This window comes from Geotrypetes seraphini, chromosome 7 (genome assembly GCF_902459505.1).
Source record: "Geotrypetes seraphini chromosome 7, aGeoSer1.1, whole genome shotgun sequence".
In the NCBI taxonomy this organism is placed as follows: Eukaryota; Metazoa; Chordata; class Amphibia; order Gymnophiona; family Dermophiidae; genus Geotrypetes; species Geotrypetes seraphini.
In genome coordinates, this window is record NC_047090.1 from 64,117,020 (window position 1) to 64,138,394 (window position 21,375).

Below are 21,375 nucleotides of genomic sequence, written 5' to 3' on the forward strand. Positions count from 1 at the left end.
ACGGCCTCTACACAGACAGAGGAGGTCGGTCAGCGGGATGAAGACATCATGCAGGAACTAAGAAGCCTTAGGGAGGAGGTGAAACGTCTGAGAGGCATTAGAGAGGATGAGGCCTACATCGATGGGATAGTGCAGGAACTATCCCAAATCACAGAACGGGCCCGTGATGGATCACCCATGATGACTCCAGGGCCGCCGACAAAGAAACCAACTGTTGCAGTTCAGGAGATGGATGGAGACACTGACTCGTGGCAGTTAGTGACTTCCTCCACAGGTAAACGTAGGAGACCCCCCCCCCCCCCATTTACAATCTCCTCACCTTCTCACTCTTTCTCTCACCAGGGCAGCTCCACATCGACTCCACAGCTGAGCCTGAAGAACAGATTCCAGGTCTTGCAGGAAGAGACTACCGATGTGGACCAGGATCAACACACTTCTCCATCTCCGGGGACGATGGATCGACACCCCCAAAAGAAGTGTAGAGTAATAGCCATTGGGGACTCCATGTTGAGGGGCACCGAGGGACCAATATGCAGACCGGATATGCAGTCGAGGGAAGTCTGCTGTCTGCCCGGAGCCAGAATAAGAGACGTGACCACCTGTCTCGATAGACTTCTCAGGCCCCAGGACCACTTCCCCATGCTGCTCATCCACGTCGGAACGAATGACACTGCCAAGAACACCCTGGAGGACATAGCGAGAGACTTCGGAGCTCTGGGAAAGAGGCTGAAGCAGATAAGAGCACAGGTAGTATTCTCTTCCATTCTTCTGTTAGGGGCAGAGGAAGGGACAGGGACGAATGCATCATGAAGACGAATGAGTGGCTACAAAGATGGTGCCAGGAGATGAACTTCGGATTCCTGAATCACGGAGAGACACTACAGGGACTACAGGGACCAGATGGACTCCACCTGACCAATAGAGGTAAGAATGTCTTCGGACACAGACTAGCCCACCTACTTCGAAGGGCTTTAAACTAGGTAAGTCGGGGGTGGGTACCCACTTTTACACCGGAGCAGTAAGTAACAATCCTGATGAAGCGAACCAACATTACGCTTCTAGGTCTGAGGTAAGTACCCTTACTGCAAACGAATCGCTAGGAGACAATTTGACTCAAATGGGTGGCTCACAACAGGAGCTTAGCAAACAGAAAGAGTGGAGAGCTATGTATGTTAACGCATACAGCCTAGGGAATAAATTTCTAGAACTAGAAACAGAAATAGTTAATGCAGACATAGACATAGCAGCAATATCCGAAACATGGTTCACAGACTCTCATGGGTGGGATATAACCATACCAGGATACAACCTGATTAGACAAGATAGAGAGGGTAAGTTAGGTGGTGGGGTAGCACTTTATATCAAAGAGAACATTAAGACAACCAGGATCACAGATGTCAAGTATACTGGGGAATCCATCTGGGTAAACTTGGCCAGAGGTGGAGAAAAATGCCTGTACCTTGGTGTGGTATACAGACCTCCAAGACAATCGGAGGAAAAGGACGCAGAATTAATTGAAGACATTGAGAATATCACCTTACGGGGGGAGGCTGTTCTATTAGGAGACTTCAACATTCCTGATGTAGACTGGAACACACTATCAGCGACAACTTGTGATAGCAGGAGGATATTAAAGTCCATGAAGGGAGTACGGCCCAAACAAATGGTACTAGAGCCCACTAGGGCCCAGGCCATCTGGACCTGGTACTTACGAATGGGGAAAGCGTCTCAGACGTCTCGGTGGGAGAGACGCTAGCCACCAGTGACCATAACATGGTATGGTTTAACCTTAAGAAAGGCTTCCCTAGATCACAAACAAAAAAAAGGGTACTCAATTTCAGGGGCACTGACTTCGCACGCATGGGAGATTTCATCTACCAGACGCTGCAGGTTCAAGAAGTAACTGATAATGTGGAAGCTATGTGGACAACCTTGAAATCGATCCTTCATGAGGCAACTATCCGCTATATAAAATCATTAACCAAACAACAAAGAAAAAGGAAACCCCAATGGTTCACAGATGAGGTATCAAGGAGAAGAAAAGGGCATTTCTATCATACAAACGCATGGGGGAAAAAGAAGCAAACATTGAATACAGGACAAAGTCTGCAGCGGTCAAAACAGCAGTCAGGGAGGCCAAACTTCGTATGGAAGAAACTCTAGCGAAGAACATCAAGAAAGGGGACAAATTCTTCTTCAGATACATTAGCGACAGGAAAAAGAACACAAATGGGATAGTACGCCTTAGAACGCCAGACGGGAATTATGTGGAAACTGACTCCGATAAAGCCAAACTACTGAATGATTACTTCTGTTCAGTCTTTACCTGCGAGGCACCAGGGCACGGACCTCGGCTGGATGCAAAGCAAAGCATGGATGACCCATTTCAGAAGTTTGAGTTCACACCAGCTGATGTTTACAAAAAACTGTCAAGACTCAAGGTGAACAAAGCCATGGGACCGGACAATCTGCACCCAAGAGTGCTCAGAGAGCTATGCGATGTTTTGGCGGAACCGTTAGCCATGCTCTTCAATCTCTCCCTAAGTACGGGGAGAGTCCCCCTGGACTGGAAAACTGCCAATGTTGTTCCTCTGCACAAAAAGGGTTGCAGAGCGGAGGCTGCAAATTACAGACCAGTAAGTCTCACATCAATATTGTGTAAACTCATGGAAACTCTACTTAAAGGGAAATTAGACACGATATTGGATGAGGGGAATCTGAGGGATCCCTGTCAACATGGATTCACTAGGGGCAGGTCATGCCAATCCAATCTTATCAGCTTCTTTGACTGGGTGACAGGAAAGCTAGACTCGGGAGAGTCTCTGGACATAGTGTACTTGGATTTCATTAAAGCGTTTGACAGTGTCCCACACCGTAGACTATTAAACAAGATGAAATCGATGGGGTTAGGTGAGAAACTAATGGCATGGGTCAATGATTGGCTGAGTGGAAGACTTCAGAGGGTGGTGGTCAATGGCACCCTCTCTAAGACATCGGAGGTGACTAGTGGAGTGCCGCAGGGCTCAGTCCTGGGACCATCCCTTTTTAACATATTCATAAGGGACTTGACCCGAGGGCTTCAGGGAAAAGTAGCGCTGTTTGCCGACGACGCCAAACTGTGTAATATAGTAGGTGAAAGCAATCTCACGGATGGTATGGCGCAGGATCTGATCAAGTTGGAAAACTGGTCCTCAACATGGCAGCTGGGCTTTAACGCAAAGAAGTGTAAGGTGATGCATCTCGGCAGCAGAAATCCATGCAGAACATACACCTTGAATGGAGAAACACTAGCTACGACCTCAGAAGAACAGGACTTGGGAGTAATCATCAGTGCAGACATGAAGGCTGCCAAACAAGTAGAGAAGGCCTCATCCAAGGCAAGGCGGATGATGGGATGTATCAATAGAAACTTCGTCAGCCGTAAACCTGAAGTCATAATGCCACTGTACAGAACCATGGTGAGACCTCATCTGGAGTACTGTGTGCAATTCTGGAGGCCACATTACCGTAAAGATGTACTTCGAGTTGAGTCAGTCCAGCGAATGGCCACTAGGATGGTCTCCGGACTCAAGGGTCTCTCATACGAGGAAAGACTGGGCAAGTTGCAGCTCTACTCTCTAGAGGAGCGCAGGGAGAGGGGTGACATGATTGAGACATTTAAGTACGTCACAGGTCGTGTCGAGGTGGAAAACGACATATTCTTTCCTAAGGGACCTTCAGTCACAAGGAGGCACCCACTCAAACTCAGAGGAGGGAGATTTGGTGGTGACACCAGGAAGTATTTCTTTACAGAAAGGGTGGTGGATCACTGGAACAAACTACCGGTGCAGGTGATCAAGGCCACTAGCATGCTCGACTTTAAGAATAAATGGGACATCCACGTGGGATCTCTACGTGGGTCAAGCAGCACTCTGACTTAATGGGGTGGGACAGTAGAGTGGGCAGACTTGATGGGCTATAGCCTTTTTCTGCCGTAATCTTTCTATGTTTCTATGTTTCTTATGGTGGAAATCTTTTCATTGGAAAATTTGGCTAAGTCGTTTGCGGATGGAGGGGAGAGGGGAAAGGTGGAGTCGTTTTTAGAGGTTAAGTTTCGCCAGATGTTGAACAGAGTACTATTTTGATTTTTTGATCTGGCGATTTTATCTCCGTAGAAATTCTTTCTTGCTTTTTTTAGTACTGTGTTATAGTACTTGATGTTGTCTCGCCAGGATTGTCTATCTGAGGGGGATTTCGATTTTTTCCATTTCCGTTCCAGGGCTCGACATTTCTGTTTTAGTTCCCTGTGGTATGGAAGGTACCATGGGGCTTTGTGGGAGTAGGAGGTAGATTTTGTTGCTAAAGGGGCCAGAGCGAGGTAGGTAGTCCCGGACAGGGTAACCCAATTATGCCAGTTGGATTCTGGGTCTGCGTGTTTAGGAGAAGGGGGAAATTGATTAAGAAATTGGGTCCAGAACAGTTCACTCGTGATTTTTTTATGGTTGGTGATAGATTTTGTGGGCTGGGGTGGAGTACCTAGGTGAGACATGAAGATAGGGAGGCAGAAAGAGCCTAGAAGGTGGTCAGACCATGGGACATGATCCCAGCGGGCCTCTTCGGTAGAAGCTTTGTGCTCGGTCAGGTCTAGGAAGCTGATAATGTCTAGTGTATGTCCTTTATCATGGGTAGGTGTGGGCGAAGGAGTGGTGAAGCCTAGGGAGGTGAGGAAGTCTTTGAATTCAGTTGTGTCTTTGCTGATGTTATCGTCAAGGTGGAAGTTGATATCTCCTATGATCAGTAGTCTCTGGAATTTTAGGAAGGCTCTTGTTATAGTCTCTTGACTCCCGTTGTGACTAAGGGTATGGAAGAATGAAGTTAAGCATAAGCATCAGAGAAGAGAAATGTTTTAAGTTCAGTTCTGAATTTATTTAAAGATGTTTGGAGCCAGAAATAGAGAGGAAGAATGTTCCATATTCGGGTTCTTGTCCCGAAAATATGGATGAACTACAGGTAGTATCAAGAATAATTTTGTAGAAAATAAGAACAAAGACTATTTTGTTGTGAGGATCTGAAGAATCTTGAGGGGAAGTAGGGAATTACATATCTATAGAAATGGAGCAGTGTTTCGACAGTGCATATCTTAAAAGACGAGCAATACGATTTTGTACATAGTATAATGAGAAATGGTGAGCCAACGGGCAGTCTTGAATAGGGAAGCAACATGGTTGAATTTATGATGTCCAGTGATCATTTTAATGGCAGTGTTCTGGATGATCTGTAAGTTGCTTATGATCTTTCACTTTAATGCCTTTACACAGGGAGTTGCAATAGTCGAGAGGACTCATGACTAGTGAATGTACTAGATAAGACTTCTCAGTAAGTAAAGTGTTCACATACACTCAGAATTGTGAAATTTGACCAAGAGCGTTAGCTCCTATAGCCAAACCCATCGCCCCATCACTGTGTATGATTTATTTTGAAAAAGAGCTTGAAAAAGAACATACTGTTCAAATGCTCAACTAATTTTCAATGGCAAAAGAGAGAAAGAAGTTCCCACTTAGCTTTCAACTGTGTCAGCAGGTCCCACTGACCCAGTGTGTGTGTGTGTATATATATATATATATATATATATATATATATATATATATATATATATATATATATATACATACATACACACACACACACATATATATATATATATATATATATATATATATACACACACACACACTGGGCATCCAAGTGGCAGATGAAACTTAATGTGGACAAATGCAAAGTGATGTACATTGTGAAGATTAATCCACACACATACATACAAAAAAAAAGGGGATGGTTAACAAGACTAGGAATGTTATAATGCCTCTGTATTGCTCCATAGTGTGACCTCACCTTATCTCCTTAAGATATGACACTAGAAAAGGTTCACAGATGAGCAACCAAGATGATAAAGTAGATGGAACTCCTCTTGTATGAGAAAGACTAAAAAGGTTAGGGCTTTTCAGCTTGGAAAAGAGACAGCTGAGGGGAGATATGATTGAAGTCTACAAAATCTTGAGTGGTGTAGAATGGATCCAAGTGGATCAATTTTTTACTCTGTCAAAATTACAAGGACTAGGGGGACACTCAATGCAAATTACAGGGAAATACTTTAAAAATCAAATAAGAAAAAATATTTTTTCACTCACTTAGAGAATAGTTAAGCTCTGGAACACATTACCAGAGGTTGTCGTAAGAGCGGATAGCATAGCTGATTTAAAAAATGTTTGGACAATTTCTTAGAGGAAAAGTACATAATCTGTTATTAAGACAGACATTGGGGAAGCCACTGCATGCCCTGGATTGGTAGCATGGAATGTTGCTATTCTTTGGGGTTTTGCCAGGTACTAGTGACCTGGATTGGCCACCATGAGGACAGGCTACTGGGCTTGATGGATCATTGGTCTGACCCAGTAAGGCTATTCTTATAAAGTACTTGATCAGGTTTCTCAACCCAGTCCTTGGAACACACCTAAGCAGTTAGGTTTTCAGGATACTTACAAGATCATGAAGGGAATAGAGAGAGTAGAGAGGGACAGATTCTTCAAACTTTCAGAGAATAAAAAAACAAGAGGGCATTCGGAAAAGTTGAAAGGAGGCAAATTCAAAACTAATGCTAGGAAATTCTTCTTTACACAACGGGTGGTGGACACCTGGAATACAATTCCAGAGGAAGTTATAGGGCAGAGTACAGTACTGGGGTTTAAGAAAGGTTTGGACAAATTCCTGCTGGAAAAGGGGATAGAGGGGTATAGATAGAAATTTACTGCACAGGTCCTGAACCTGTTGGGCCGCCGCGTGAGCGGACTGCTGGGCGCGATGGACCTCGGGTCTGACCCAGCGGAGGGATTTCTTATGTTCTTATGTTCTTATACCCACAATGAGTATGCATGAGAGATGTTTTCATGCACAGTCTCCACTAAACAAATTTTTCTCGTGCATACTCACTGTGGGTATTCTGAAATTCTTGACCCTTTGTCCCCGCACCCCTTTCAGTACCCTACGATCCCTTTGTCCCTCAGGAATCCGTCCAATCCCTGTTTGAATCCCTGTACTGTATTCTGCCTGATCACTTCCTCCGGGAGCGCATTCCATGTGTCATGAGGTCCAAATATTTGCAAAATGATACCTTTAATACCTTCAGGAATGTAGCTATGCTTTACTAATCTATTTCAGGACATATCACTTTACAAATCACTTTACTTTTGACAACTCTTTATGCAAATTAAAATTTAAATAGAATAATGATAAATTATTATTATAGTATACCGCAATACCATAACAAGTTCTAAGCGGTTCACAATAAAGAGACAACTGACAACCGGTGAAGTATAAGCAGGAAAAGTACAGGAAAAAATTATAAGGTAACAAGCAGCAAAAAGGTGCAAAAGAAAATGAGGTAACAAATTTATCAAAAAGATAGGTCTTTACTGATTTCCTGATTGATAGAAGGAAGCTTTTGAAATAGTTTCGCTTAGCCAAGTATTCATTTTACCAGCTTGAAATGAGTGTCCTATCTATGAATCTCTTATAGCGACAAGATTTCAGTGTAGGAAAAGCAAATAGATGAGATCTACGAGTACATTTACCCCCTCTTCTACAAAGCCGCGCTGTAATGGCCCTGAAGCCCATAGAGATTTAAAGGGCTTCGGGGCTGTTGCCGCGTGGCAGCTGCTAGCACAGCTTTGTAGAAGAGGGGATTAGTGATATGGGCCAGCTCAAAGTAAGAGAAAAGATAAATTGGGGCCAAGCCAGTAAGGTTTTGAAACAGATACAAGCAAATTTTAAAAAACGATTCTTGCCTCCACTGGCATCCAATGCAATAGTTTGTAATAAGGGCTGACAGAGACCTGATAGTTTGCATAAGTGTCTCCAGTAAATAATCCTACCACCATCTCAAAATATATTATCCTCGAGTTGGTAGACAGAATTTCTTTATGCTAATTTTTTGCATAGAAACATCAAAAGTAATGATGCACTAAGAATTGTTCTTTATTAGATGTTTTTGCTGAAAACCTAATGCCAGTGACCTTGACCATTGTTGAATTTAAATCACCCTCGGTTTACAGTAAACACACATTTAGCAAAGTTATACTCCATGCTTTAAGACTCAACAATTATGAAGTTCTTCTCTATAGATGGTATATTTTTCACCTGTGGTCATATTAAAATGATAAATAATGTGAGCCCCCCTACTCAACTGAACCCCTCCCCCAACACACACACAGCTTTTTCTAGCCATCTGACCCAGCTCCTCTATAGAGGACTACCTCAGTCCTGGTTTTCTAAAGAAAAACTGCCTTGAATTTGAACTGTAAACACTGAGCTGTGTCAGCACTAATGAAATACAAAATACAAATCAAATTAAACCTTTTTCCAGTTTTCAGTCTCTCTTTTGTTGTTATTGGAAGTTTGCCAGTGAAGAACAACCCCTCCTGCCCGATGACCGCCCACCTCGACACATACAATTGTGGCAGGAGGGAGCCCAATCCTTCCTGCCCGATGACCGCCCACCCTTTTCTGAAGATCGCCGGCAGGAGGCTGCCCAATTCCTCCTGCTGGACCCCCACCAAACAGAGCCCAACCCCCCTCCCCAGACCCTCCCGACTCACCGAGAAAGTTGGCCGGATGGACGGGTCCTTGCACCATCTGGCCAACAGGCCTGCCTCCATCCAAATGAAGTGGGCCCGCCTCTCTCCTGCCCAACCCACATGAGCCTAGGGTCTGATTGGTCCAAGGCCCCTCCTATGGGCGGGGTCTTAGACACATGGGACAAAATGGCCCATGTATCTAAGGACCTGCCCATAGGAGGGTCCTTGGGTGCCTGGGCCAATCAAGCCCTAGGCTCGTGGGGGTTTGAGCAGGAGAGGGGTGGGCCCAGCTCATTTGGATGGAGGCAGGCCTGCTGCCTGGCGCAATAACACGTCCATCCAGCCAACCTTCTCGGTGAGCCCAGCAGGAGGGGTGTGTGGTCATCGGGCAGGAGGGATTGGGCATCCCTCCTGCCTCGTTCGTTTAGGGGGAGGTGGGAGACTGGCGGCCACAGCTGCAGCCACTATAATAATCCACTATTCTAATCCCTTGCCGCGATTAAGTATAGCGGCCGCATCTACTTACAATGTAGGCCAGCATTTTGCTGGCCTACATTGTAAGCATCTCCTGCTCTACTAGAAAGATGCATAGGGCCGCTTAGCCTTAGGCAAGCTGAGGCGGGCTTGCGGGCCTCCCTAGGCTCCCGGAGGTGCCTTCAATATAGGCGGCCTGCCTAGGGAGCATTTTTTTTTTTTTTAACGTGCGTTCCGATTGGCTGATTAGCCTACAGCTGCCTACAATCGGGACACAGTTTACAGAATCCTGGCCTGTGTGTCCATATATGGCAATTTGGTTGAGGATGGGCTGGGGAGGGCTTCAATAGCTGCGATGGTTTAGATGGATTGGAGTGAGCTTTGATTGAGACTTCAGAAAATGGAAACTAGATAGATAGGTGTAGAGGTAGGTTATAGGGATAGGAGTAGAGGTAAGCTATAGAGCTAGTCAGGGACCACTGCTCAGGCAATGGGCCTGATGGGCCGCCGCAGGAGCGGACCGCTGGGCGAGATGGACCTCTGGTCTGCCTCAGCGGAGGCAACTTCTTATGTTCTTAAGCAGAGTAGAGTACAGAGTTTGGGGTTCTGGCCCAGTAAGAGCCAAGAAGGAAAATTTATATTAAAATCAATAATTTAAAGAGAGGATAAGGTTGGGCAGACTGGATGAACATTCGGGTCTTTATCTGCCATAATTTACTATGTTACTATGCTACTGTATGGTCTTGTATCTTAAAGGGCAAACTTCAGAAGAGTAACTAAATCAGATTCTGTGAGCCATGTTTCAAAGACAAACACAAATCCTGCCTGTGAGTCTGGGGAGTGTGTGGTACAGTGGTTAGAGCCACAGCCTCAGCACCCTGAGGTTGTGGGTTCAAATCCCACACTGCTCCTTGTGACCCTGGGCAAGTCACTTAACCCCCCATTGCTCAGGGTACATTAGATAGAGTGTGAGCCTGCTAGGACAGATAGGGAAAAAAGCTTGAGTACCTGAATGTAAACCACTTAGACTATAAGTGGTATATAAATGCCTAAAAAAAATAAAATAATTATATCCCTTATTACATATAGATCTTCCATTAAGGTAAATACCTAGAACAGGGATATATGGACTATCAACACAGTTAGCCACTCTTGGGGGATAGTGTAAAAAATCTAGATCTCCAATGAGATCTGATTATTCTGCTGTTTTTGGTATATGGTCGTGACCAATAATGGTCTCAATAGGTTTAATAATAGATGGATTATATTGTAGAGAATCACAGAGTAGAGAGCTCTGGCTCTGATCCAACTGTGAAGCCCTAACAAGTCTGACATTATCAAGTGATATTCTTTATAGTCCTCCTCATCAAATACCTCATGAGTTACCTCACAGCATGGATCCAATAGTACTGATACTATCAAGTCCCATTCCAATGTACCCAATTATAACCTAGTTCACTGGTCCACATGCAATTAGTACTATGGTTTACAAATACTGGCCTATCTGCTTGCACACAATATATGGCATTCTCTGTATATGTGACTTAACCAGTAAGACAGACGATCATGAATATTTTTCAGGGCCTCATTCCAAATCACATTAATGTTTGACAATCCCATGTAGGTAACTCTACAGCTATCTCAGAGGCACACTGATCAGGAAAATGCCAGTATGGGATGATGGTGATCCATGTACAGTACATAAAATTAACAGATAAATTCAAAACTTCATGTAGTGCATCAGCAAGCTTAATAATCCAGTTAAACTCTAGTGAAAGTAGCTGTGAGTTATCATAATCTACTGGGAATTTATGAACCCCATATTCAAGAGGACTCGATGCATTGACAGGATATTATGTTGTATGTGATAAGGCGGCCTACACAAGGTTACTTCCAATTTGGGAGGTATGTTGTTTGAGCTATTTACTTCCTCCTATTTTCCTTCATCAAGAATTCCACAATGTGGCACCAGAAGCCACCCCTCCTCCTACACGGGTTGTAAGCAACAGAACCTGGCAGAAGCACATAAGCTGACCAACATCACGAAACCAGATTTTGGTCGTCAGATTTTTGCTAGCTTTTATACCCTTTGCCACTGCTGCACTATCAGTACATGAAGAAGCCATATGCAGGCAACTATGGAGATCCTAGGTAATGAACTGTCTAAAGAAAGCACAAGTAGCTAAGCAGAGTAGAAAAATGGTCCTGCAGAACAGAACATATGAACATAAAGAGTTGCCATACTGGGACAGAACGAAGATCCATCAAACCCAGAATCCCGTTTCCAACAGTGGCCAACCCAGCAAAAAGCAGTAGCTTTTCCCCAAGTCCTTCTTAATAACAGATCTATGGACTTTTGTTTTAGGAAATTGTCCAAACCTTTTTTTAAACCCTGTTAAACTAACCAGTGGCGTACCTAGGGTATGTGGCACCCGGGGCCCATCATTTTTTGACACACCCCCCACCCACCCTCCATGTAAAAAATATTTTTTGTAATAACCATGAAACGGTATAAATGGTCAGAATAGAAACAGGGAGTGAAAATATTCTTTTATTGAACCTCATATATGCACCATTATTCCAAACATAGCATAACATAAATTATGTCTGAATTGTCATGACATCAGAAGTACGTATGGAGTAGTTGCAGGTGATGCTTGGGACAATTCTGATTGTGTTAGTTCGGTTTTATGTGTTTTTTGAATAGAAGGGTTTTTATTTCTTTTTTGAAGGTTTTGTAGTCTGTGGTCGAGGTCAATAGGTTGTAGAGTTGGGGGTTGAGTGTTAGGAGATTGTCAAACAGTTTTTTTCTTTTGATGTTTTTGGTTGGAGGGTGTGTGAATGGTGTGCGAGTTCTCCTATGTCTGGTTGAGGTGGATTTAATTATTTAGCTGAAGAAATTAGTTACCCCCCCCCATTCCACACACATTAATTCTCTTCCATTTTTGTTCCCATTATAAAAAACACTGATAAGTTCCCAGAAAAAAAATACATTAAAATAAGAAGTGAAACCAAAGGCCCCTACAGATGAGAACATAACATAAGAATAGCCTAACTGGGTCAGACCAATGGTCCATCATGCCCAGTAGCCCATTCTCATGGTAGCCAATCCAGGTCACTAGTACCTGGTCAAAACCCAAAGAGTAGCAACATTCCATGCTACCGATCCAGGGCAAGCAGACACTTCCCCATGTCTTAATAACAGACTATGGACTTTTCCTCCAGGAATTTGTCCAAATCTTTCTTAAAACCAGCTAAGCTATCTGCTTTTACCATAACTTCTGGCCACTTCATTTTTAAGCTTAGATCTTTCCTTCCAAACAGAGACCTTGCTAGATGTCAAATACAACACAAGGGAACTTCACACGGACTTAGCTGTGCAGGAAATGTGAATCTCCTCATACACCCACCTATAGTGCAAAAATGTGCAAAGGTCTGTTTTTTTTCTTTCGATCACTAGATAGCCTAATGCCACACAAGCAGCACTGTTACAAAAGGTCAATGCTAAGGTTAACAAAGTTTCCTTCCTTGGACCATAAGGAGATACTGACAAACCACTGGAAGAGATCCCAAAACAACTACCTAGGCACAATACCCAAAGACCCACTCAGTGTGTGAACCAGTTGGGGGGTGGAAATGGGCCCGGAGTTTGCTCAGGAGAATTTCCCAGACCACCTCTTCCTCTCAACACATTGACACACTGCCGCCACCACCACCACCACCACTAGGAACACCTCACTGGGTAGGCCAGCAATGCTTATAAACTTTATAAAACACATTATTATATTTTTTTATAAAGCACATATTTTAACTGAACTCTCTGACATCCTCAGCCTTTCCATTCACAAAAATAGAAGGAAGAAAAGTTCCCATTTCCTGCTGTCTCATGTCCCCGGCCTATACAATATTTTTCTTCTGCAGACCCTTCAAAAGTCTGACCAAATCCTCATTTCACTTGCATTATAAAGTACTGAGGATGCCATCTCTCCCCAATCCCAGGTCCTAAAGTCTGAGACAGTAGCGCAAACTGCCCGATTCAGGAAGAAAAATTTAGATTCAGCCTATTTAATTGGTTTTTTGATTCGATTTTCCTGCCCAGTTGGGTGATTTTTTTCAAAAATCCTGGTGGGTTTTATAGCTTTTTCACCCCCTTTGGCTTCTCCTAACCACACTGGCGCTGTGGTGTAAATAAAATAAAGAAACAAAAAGGACTTTTCCTCTCTCTGTTAAATCCTAGCTCACGTTTGCGGTCTAATACCAGCTTTGGCAGGATACACATTTCAAATCTGACATATTGTAATCACAAAACAGAAAATAAAATTAATTTTTCTACCTTTTGTTGTCTGGTTATTTTTCAAATCTTGTTGGTCCCAGGCTCTGGTTGTCTTCTGATAACTTGCTTGCCAGGGTCTCCTTCTTTCTTCATGCTAACCATCCATCTGCCATCTCTGTCCTCCCTTTCCATTTCCCTTCCCTCCCCAGGAAGTCTGGTATCTTTCCTTTTTTCATCTCCCTCCACAGATCCACCTTTTCTTAACTACCCTTTCATCCGGCATCTCTCCCTCCTTCCCCACTACCCCAGGGCCCACCATCTCTCCCTTTCTTTTTCCAATTACCCTTCTATCCAGTATCTCTATCCCTCCTCCAAACCATCCCTTGTGTCCAATTTCTCTCCCTTTCTGTTCCTTCCCTCCCTAAATCCCATGGTCCATCATCTCTCTCCCTCTCCTCTATTTTCAGACCCATTATTTCTTCCCCCCCCAAAGTCTGGCATATGCACATCTCTTTGAACACCCCCTTCCCTCTGTGTACTTCTACAACAGGATCCCCCCAAAGGCCTTTCCCCCCCTTGAAGGCCTGCACCCCCCTTGAAGGCCTGCACCCCCCTTGAAGGCCTGTCCCCCCCCTTGAAGGCCTGTCCCCCCCCTTGTAGGCCTGTCCCACCCTTAAAGGCCTGCCTGCTTGTCCCCCCCTTGAAGGCCAGCCTGCCTGTCCCCCCCCCGAAAGCCTGTCTCCCCCCATGAAGGCATGTCCCCCCCCTTTAAGGCCTGCACCCCCCTGAAGGCTGCATCCCCCCAGAAGGCCTGCACCCCATTGAAGGCCTGTCCCCCCCTTGAAGGCCTGTCCCCCCCCGTCTCCCCCCTTAAAGGCCTGCTTGCCTGTCCCCCCCTTGAAGGCCTGCCTGCCTGTCCCCCCTCTGAAAGCCTGTCTCCCCCCATGAAGGCTTGTCCCCCCCATTAAGGCCTGCATCTCCCCCTGAAGGCTTGTCCCTCCCCTTGAAGGCCTGCACCCCCCCAAAGGCTGCACCCCCCCGAAGGCCTGCACCTCCTTGAAAGCCTGTCCCCCCCTTGAATGCCTGCCTGCCTGTCTCCCCCCCAAAAGCCTGTCTCCACCCATGAAGGCTTGTCCCCCTCCTTTTAAGGCCTGCATCTCCCCCTGAAGGCCTGCCTGCCCGCTCCACCCCAAGGACCGCTCGCCCCCTCCCTCTCACCCCCCATCCAGACGTCCGGTTCTTCCCCTCTGGCCTCCCCGCACCATTTAGAGTAGAAGCAGCCTGCAGCAAGATCGCGATGTCAGCGATCTTGAGCTGCTTGTGCTGTCCTCCGCCGCGGACCCGCCCCCCTCCTCTGACGTCAGTGGAGGGGGCAGGACCGCGGCGGAGGACAGCATGAAGCAGCGCAAGATCGCTGACATCGCGATCTTGCTGCAGGCTGCTTCGGTACTCTTAATGGTGCGGGGAGGCCAGAGAGGAAGAACCAGACGTCAAGGGGGGGGGGGAGAACGGACGCCGGAGCACCCCCTCAGGGCTCGCACCCGGGGCGGACCTCCCCCCCCCCGCCTCCCTCTTGGTACGCCACTGAAACTAACTGCTTTCACCAAATTCTCTGGCAAAGAATTCCAAAGTTTAATACAAGTTGAGTGAAGAAATATTCTCTCTGGTTTGTTTTAAATCTACTACTTAGTAGCTTTAGCATATGCCCCCTAGTCCTAGTATTTTTGGAAAGAAATATTCATATCTACCCATTGTACTTCACTCTGTTTTATATTGTATCTCTGCTCTATCGTATCTCCCCTGAGCCATCTCTTCTTCAGGCCAAAAAACCCTATTCACTTTAGTCTTTTCTCATAGGGAAGTCATTCCATCCCTTTATCATTTTCATTGCTCTTCTCTGTACCTTTTCTAATTCCACTATATCTTTTTTGAGATGTGGCGACCAGAATTGTACACAGTATTCAAGGAGCAGCCACACCATGGAGTGACACAAAGGCATTATAGTATTCTCATCTTTGTTTTCCATTCCTTTCCTGATAGAATGTTAGGCACTATTTGCTTTCTTAGCTGCCACTTCACACTGAGCTAAGGGTTTCGATGTATCTACAACAATGACACCTAAATCTTTTTCCTGGGTGGCAACTCCTACTGTGGAACCTGCATCACATAGCTATAGTTTAGGTTCCTCTTTCCCACATGCATCACTTTGTTAAAGATCATCTGCCATTTTGATGCCCAGTCTCTCAGTTTCACAAGGTTTGCAATTTTTCACAATCCTCTTGCAATTTAACAACTTTGTGTTATCAGCAAACTTAATTGACTCACTACTTATCCCCATTGATAAATGTGTTAAAAAGTAGTGGTCTAAACATAGACCCCTGCGGAACCCAACTATTACCCTTCTACATTGAGAATATTGACCATTTAACCGTACCCTCTTGTTTTCTATCTTTTTAACGTTTTCTTAATCCCTAATAGGATATTACCTCCTATCCAATGACCTTCTAATTTCCTCATAAGTCTTTCATGAGGTACTCTGTCAAATGCCTTTTGAAGATCCAGATACATGATATTGACTAGCTCACCTTTATTCACATGCTTATTCACCCCTTCAAAGAAACGTAGTAGCTTGGCAAGGCAAAAGGCATTGGACTTTATGCTAGCGGCCCATAAGGGAGTCTGCAGAGTAGTGAATGACTTGTGCTGCGTGTACATCGACAATAATTATCAAATGCTGAGGAATTCTGCAGTGCATTTAATTGCTTACAATTCTGTACTACCAGGTTCTTGTGACCTGGATTAGCCAGTTTTTTAAAAAATAGGATTCTGTAGTGGTATAGCCACAGGTAGGTCTGGGTGGGTCAAATTCTGGCACCTTTGGTATGGCTGGCAGAGATCCCAAAGCCCCACCAGATGGAAGAGGTCCTCCAGCAGCCTGATCAGCTCATTCTTTCACTTGATGCAGCCAGTGGCACTGTCCATAGTGAGGCGCAGGCAAGCTAGACTGCAGGACTCCAGGGAACCTGCCTGTCCCTAGCAATCGAAAACAAAATATTGAAGAAGCACCACCCCTTACTGGCAGAAGTGCAGTGGGAGAACTCCTGCTCATATACTTGAAATGGGAAGCACTTCTAAAAATGCTACCCTGGAGGTTCTGGATTTCAGCTTCCTACCCAAGAGCATAAATCTGGTTTCCAGAACCTCCCTCCCATATTTTCCTATGTGATTTGTTTGTACCCACATGAACCTAGACTAGCAGGCTCCTCCCCAGCATAGTCTAAAAATCTTATCTAGGTGATATGCGAAGGCCATCACCTTTGCACCAGGCAGACAAATGACCAGGCAACTCTCATATCCACCCAGTTATCTTCATGCCTAATGAACAAATCTCTAGCTATAGTAGCTGTCCTAACCCTTCCCTCCTGGACAGAAGCCCCTGGAGAAACATCCTTAGTGTGAAAGAATATTGCATCCCCTAGAGGAGAGGTCCTGGCTAAAATATCAATTCCTGCTTCTCCAAGGTAATAGTCTCCCTTTAATTCCTGCTTCTCCAAGGTAATAGTCTCCCTTTAGGTTATTTCTTCAATGAGCACTCCACAACTGATACTAAACTAAACTAAACCTTAGGCTTATATATCACATCTTCGCTATAACAGTAGAGTTCGGAACGGTTTACAAGAAATGAGAACAGATTCAATATGGATTTGGAATAGAATGGAGATGAGCGAAATTTACAACTTTGAAAATGGCCAAGTTTTCAGATGTTTTTTTAAATGGTTGGAAAGAGCCCAGATCGCGCAGTTGAATAGGAAAATTATTCCACAGCTTAGTAATTTTGAAAAGTAGAAACTTCCCTAATATGCCAATGTAGGTAACGCCTTTCAACATAGGAAAGGACAACTTAAATTTTTGAGTAGATTTGGTAATGTCAGATCTTACAGAATTCCAAGACAGGGGAATTAGGAGGAAGGATGCCATGAAAGATTTTAAATGTTAAACAGGCACATCTAAAATAAACCCTCTAAATTATTGGAAGCCAGTTAAGTTTTTGCAGGAGCGGAGAGACGTGATCAAATTTACTTTTTGCAAAGATCAGCCTAGCAGCAGTATTCTGGATCAGTTGAAGTCTTTGAAAGCTTTTCTTGGTCAAGCTTAAATAGACTGAATTACAATAATCCAGCCTTGAAAGGACGATTGATTGAGCAAGGACAGCAAAGTGTTGATGATAGAAACAGGATTTCACTTTCCTCAACATATGGAGAATATAAAAAAACATTTTTTTTAAATCAGAGAATTAAGATGGTCGTTGAATGAAAGTGTTGAATCTATAATGACATCCAGAACCTTACTTGAGAATTCAATCTGCAGTGAGGATCCTGAAGGCAACAGAATGGACGAAGGTAGCTGCTCTAATTTTGGGCCAAGCCAAAGTAACTTTGTTTTGGACTCGTTTAGTTTCATTTGTACAGTAAGGGCCCAAGACTGAAGTTTCGTTATACATTCTATTATATTCCCAATGAGGTTAGTGAGATTCTATCTCAAGGAGAACAAAGATGTCACCTGCATACGTAAATAGTATTTTGCAGGGGGATAAATGGAAAAGTTTCAAAGTAGTTATGTAGATGTTGAAAAGAATAGGTGATAAAGGTGATCCCTGTGGGACTCCGCATAAAGGCTTCCAAGAGGATGACAGGGTGGCATTCATATTAACAGTATATGAGTGAGATCATAAGAATTTTGAAAACCAGTTTAAGACTGTGAAATCAATACCTATCTAGGAAAGTTGGTAAGTCAAAATATCATGGTGAACGATGTTGAAGGCCACCGATAGATCGAATTGTAGCAAAATTGAAAACTTATTGTGCGCATGGAATTGCTGAACCTTAGAGATTAGTGAGATCAGTAGAGATTCGGTACTGAGATTAGGTCTGAATCCATGTTGGCAAGATAAAAGAATGGAAAATCTCTAAATATGATGAAAGCTGAGCGGATGTAATGGACTCTTAACAATTAACCATGGAGTCTTTCTGGATAGACTGATGGGATTGGGATGAAACAGATTTTGGATCGTACCCAGCCAACAAGTTCCAGGTGGCGGTAATGGGGGATGGGAGCCCAGCTTCTTTTGGGCTACCCACCAGCTTCTCTTCTGCTAGGGAAGAACTAGAAAAACACATAGTAAAAACTTTTATAGGTATATTGGTAAAAGAAACAGGGGTTAAAAGTGACACTGAGGGAAAGAGATTGGGAATGGTATTCCGCCTTTTTTGTAGTTTTACAACCACATTCAAAGTGGTTTACATTTAGGTACTTTAGACATTTTTTTTTATCTGTACCGGTGGGCTCACAATCTATCTAATGTACCTGGGGCATTGGAGGATTAAGTAACTTACCCAAGGTCACAAGGAGACCACAGGGTTTGAACCCAGGACCTCAGGGTGCTGAGGCTGAGCTCTAACCACTACACCCCACTTTCAAAGCATTTAGACACACAGAGTAGCATAGAAACACTGGGGCTCATAATCAGAACTTAAACATGTCTAAAAACCCACCCAAGTTGGTACTTGGTCATCCTAAAAGACAGGTCATCCAAGTGCCGATAATCGAAATGGCTTTTTGGATGTATCCAGGGGCTTTTTAGGCCTCTGAATCCCGCTGTGCGCCCAGAGCTGAAAGAGGCATCTTTGAAGGAGTGGTTAGAGCAGGATGTGTTCCGATCTAGACTTAGTTGTCCTGCAGGGATAATCGAAAGTTTGACAAGACATGCTAGGCAAAACTTATACATTGTGAGTTAGACGATGAAAAGACAGGTATAAGTGTCAAAAAGGTATCCAAAAGTGACCAGATAACCACTGCAGGGACAAAGTAAAGACCCACTCACACTCCCCCCCGTGTTCAATGACCCCGTTGCACCTCCACAAAGTTCAGAATAAAACATACATATCTGCCTCCGGAACATCAGCACCTGCTAAAGGAAAACCTAGTAGAGCTGCACACAGGTGGCTTAAGTAGTCCGGGGGGGGGGGGGGGGGAGGGCTTGTGAACCATAGAGAGGAGCTCTAACCACTACATTAATTGTGGAAAATGTGAGTCCCCCCAAAACCTTACTCTACTGCCATATAGGTGCCACCTGCAGCCATAAGGGCTACTGGGGTTGTTGGCAGGTAGATATAGTGGGTTTGGGGGGTTCACCATAACCTATAAGGGAGTTCTGGTGAGATGTTTATGTGGCACCCTTTTTGTGAATTTCACAGCACTGCCCTGTAAGGCGCCCTACTGCTCTGTTGCTATGTCTGGGTGGCCAGTCTATCACAATGCTGGCCCCTCCCACATCCAAAAGGTCTTGTTCTGGGCGTTTGGGACTTAGATGAATTTTTGGTTGAGAATGTGGTAGAAAGATAGACGTAGTGGCAGTTTAGATGATCAAAAGCTTGGCCATACAGAGACAATTTTTGTGAAAAAAATGTAATAGGGCAATTTGACAAACTGAAGAGTAGCATCCTTAAGTACTGATAGGACTGAAATATTAACTTGCAGAGCTATTGTTAGTAATTTGTCATTTATTTTTAATATCCAGCATGGTACTGGAAGATTGGAGATTGGTCAAAATAATGCCAGTTTTTTAAAAGGATTCTAGAGGTAATCTGGGAAATTTAGACTGGTGGGCCCGATTTAGTGCCAAGAAATGTGGTAAAGACTGCACTTCTCCCTCTGTATTTGCTGTAGATGCATTCTGGCAATAGGCGCGAATATGAAAAAAAATCCACAGTTTTGGGAACATAACATCATTTTTACTATTGAAAACATGAAGAACCAGCAATTTCAGGGCAGCCAACCAGTGATTTCATGCATGCTGGGAAGAAGCCTTTCTCTCTAGGGATGCTGGGAAGCAGCGTTTTTCTCAGTGCACATTGGGAAACACGGAAGCAGCGAATTTGTGGGAGAAAGCATGGAAGCAGCGATTTTCAGTTACAGTACAGTAATAGTAAGCGATAAATTTTAACGGTACTGTACAGTAAAAGGAAAAAAAACTTTAGTGATGCCATTTTGGAGGGGGCAGAGTCAGCGGCCAAAAAATCGCGAATAAGTGAAACCATGGATACGGAAACCGCGAATATGGAAGGAGAATATCTAATATAATAAAATGCTAGGCCGCACATGCGCACTCAAAAGTCGTGTTCCCTGATCTGTCGCGGAAACACGAGTGAGCATGCACGCATTTTACGTCACCACAGCCTCCCTGCTCTCCACCTCGCGCCGCTGCTTTCAAAATTTCCACGGGCACGGATGTGGGAGTGTGAGCTACTGGAGGGCCCGGTAGAGGTCGGAGTTGCTCCAGGGGAGGGGGCGGCTGCTGAAGAAACAAGATGAAGTGGGCGTGCTTTCCTTGAATGCGCGGCTCACGCCTAGCGCCTCTTTCCCTCCGTCGATGGCACCGAAGCCCCGGGTCGACAAGAGCCCCGTGCGCGTGGCGGTGCGCGTCCGAACCTTGCTGCCCAAGGAGATGTCTACACGGCTTCCATTCGGGCTACCATTCGGGCCGGCAGGTTGAGCCTACCACCCAACCCTCCCACCGCGAGATGAACACAAACCTCCGGCCTGCAGCAACTCCACAGCACTCTAAACATTCTGCTTCCAGCCTTCTACTGTCTTGATTTTCACTGCCGAGGAAATCAGGACAGTAGAGTGCTGTGGAGCTGCTGCAGGCCGGAGGTTTGTGTTCGTCTCACGATGGGAGGGTCAGTGGGGTCGGCTGCATGGCAGCGGTAGTAGCGTGGGGGGTAGATAGAAACATGCTGCAAATGCCGAATTCTACTGTATGGGAGAATGGGGGGAGTAGAAATTAAAGGTTCTACTGCACAGGGGGATGGGAGGCAGGCAGGCTGGCTTCGGGGGGAGGGTGTGGGTGGAATAAAGTCTAACAGGCATTGGGGGGGGCCATTGGAAGGACTAAGGACATAGGAAAAGGACATAGGAACTAAGGACATAGGAAAGAGCACTAAGGACACAGGAAGGAGG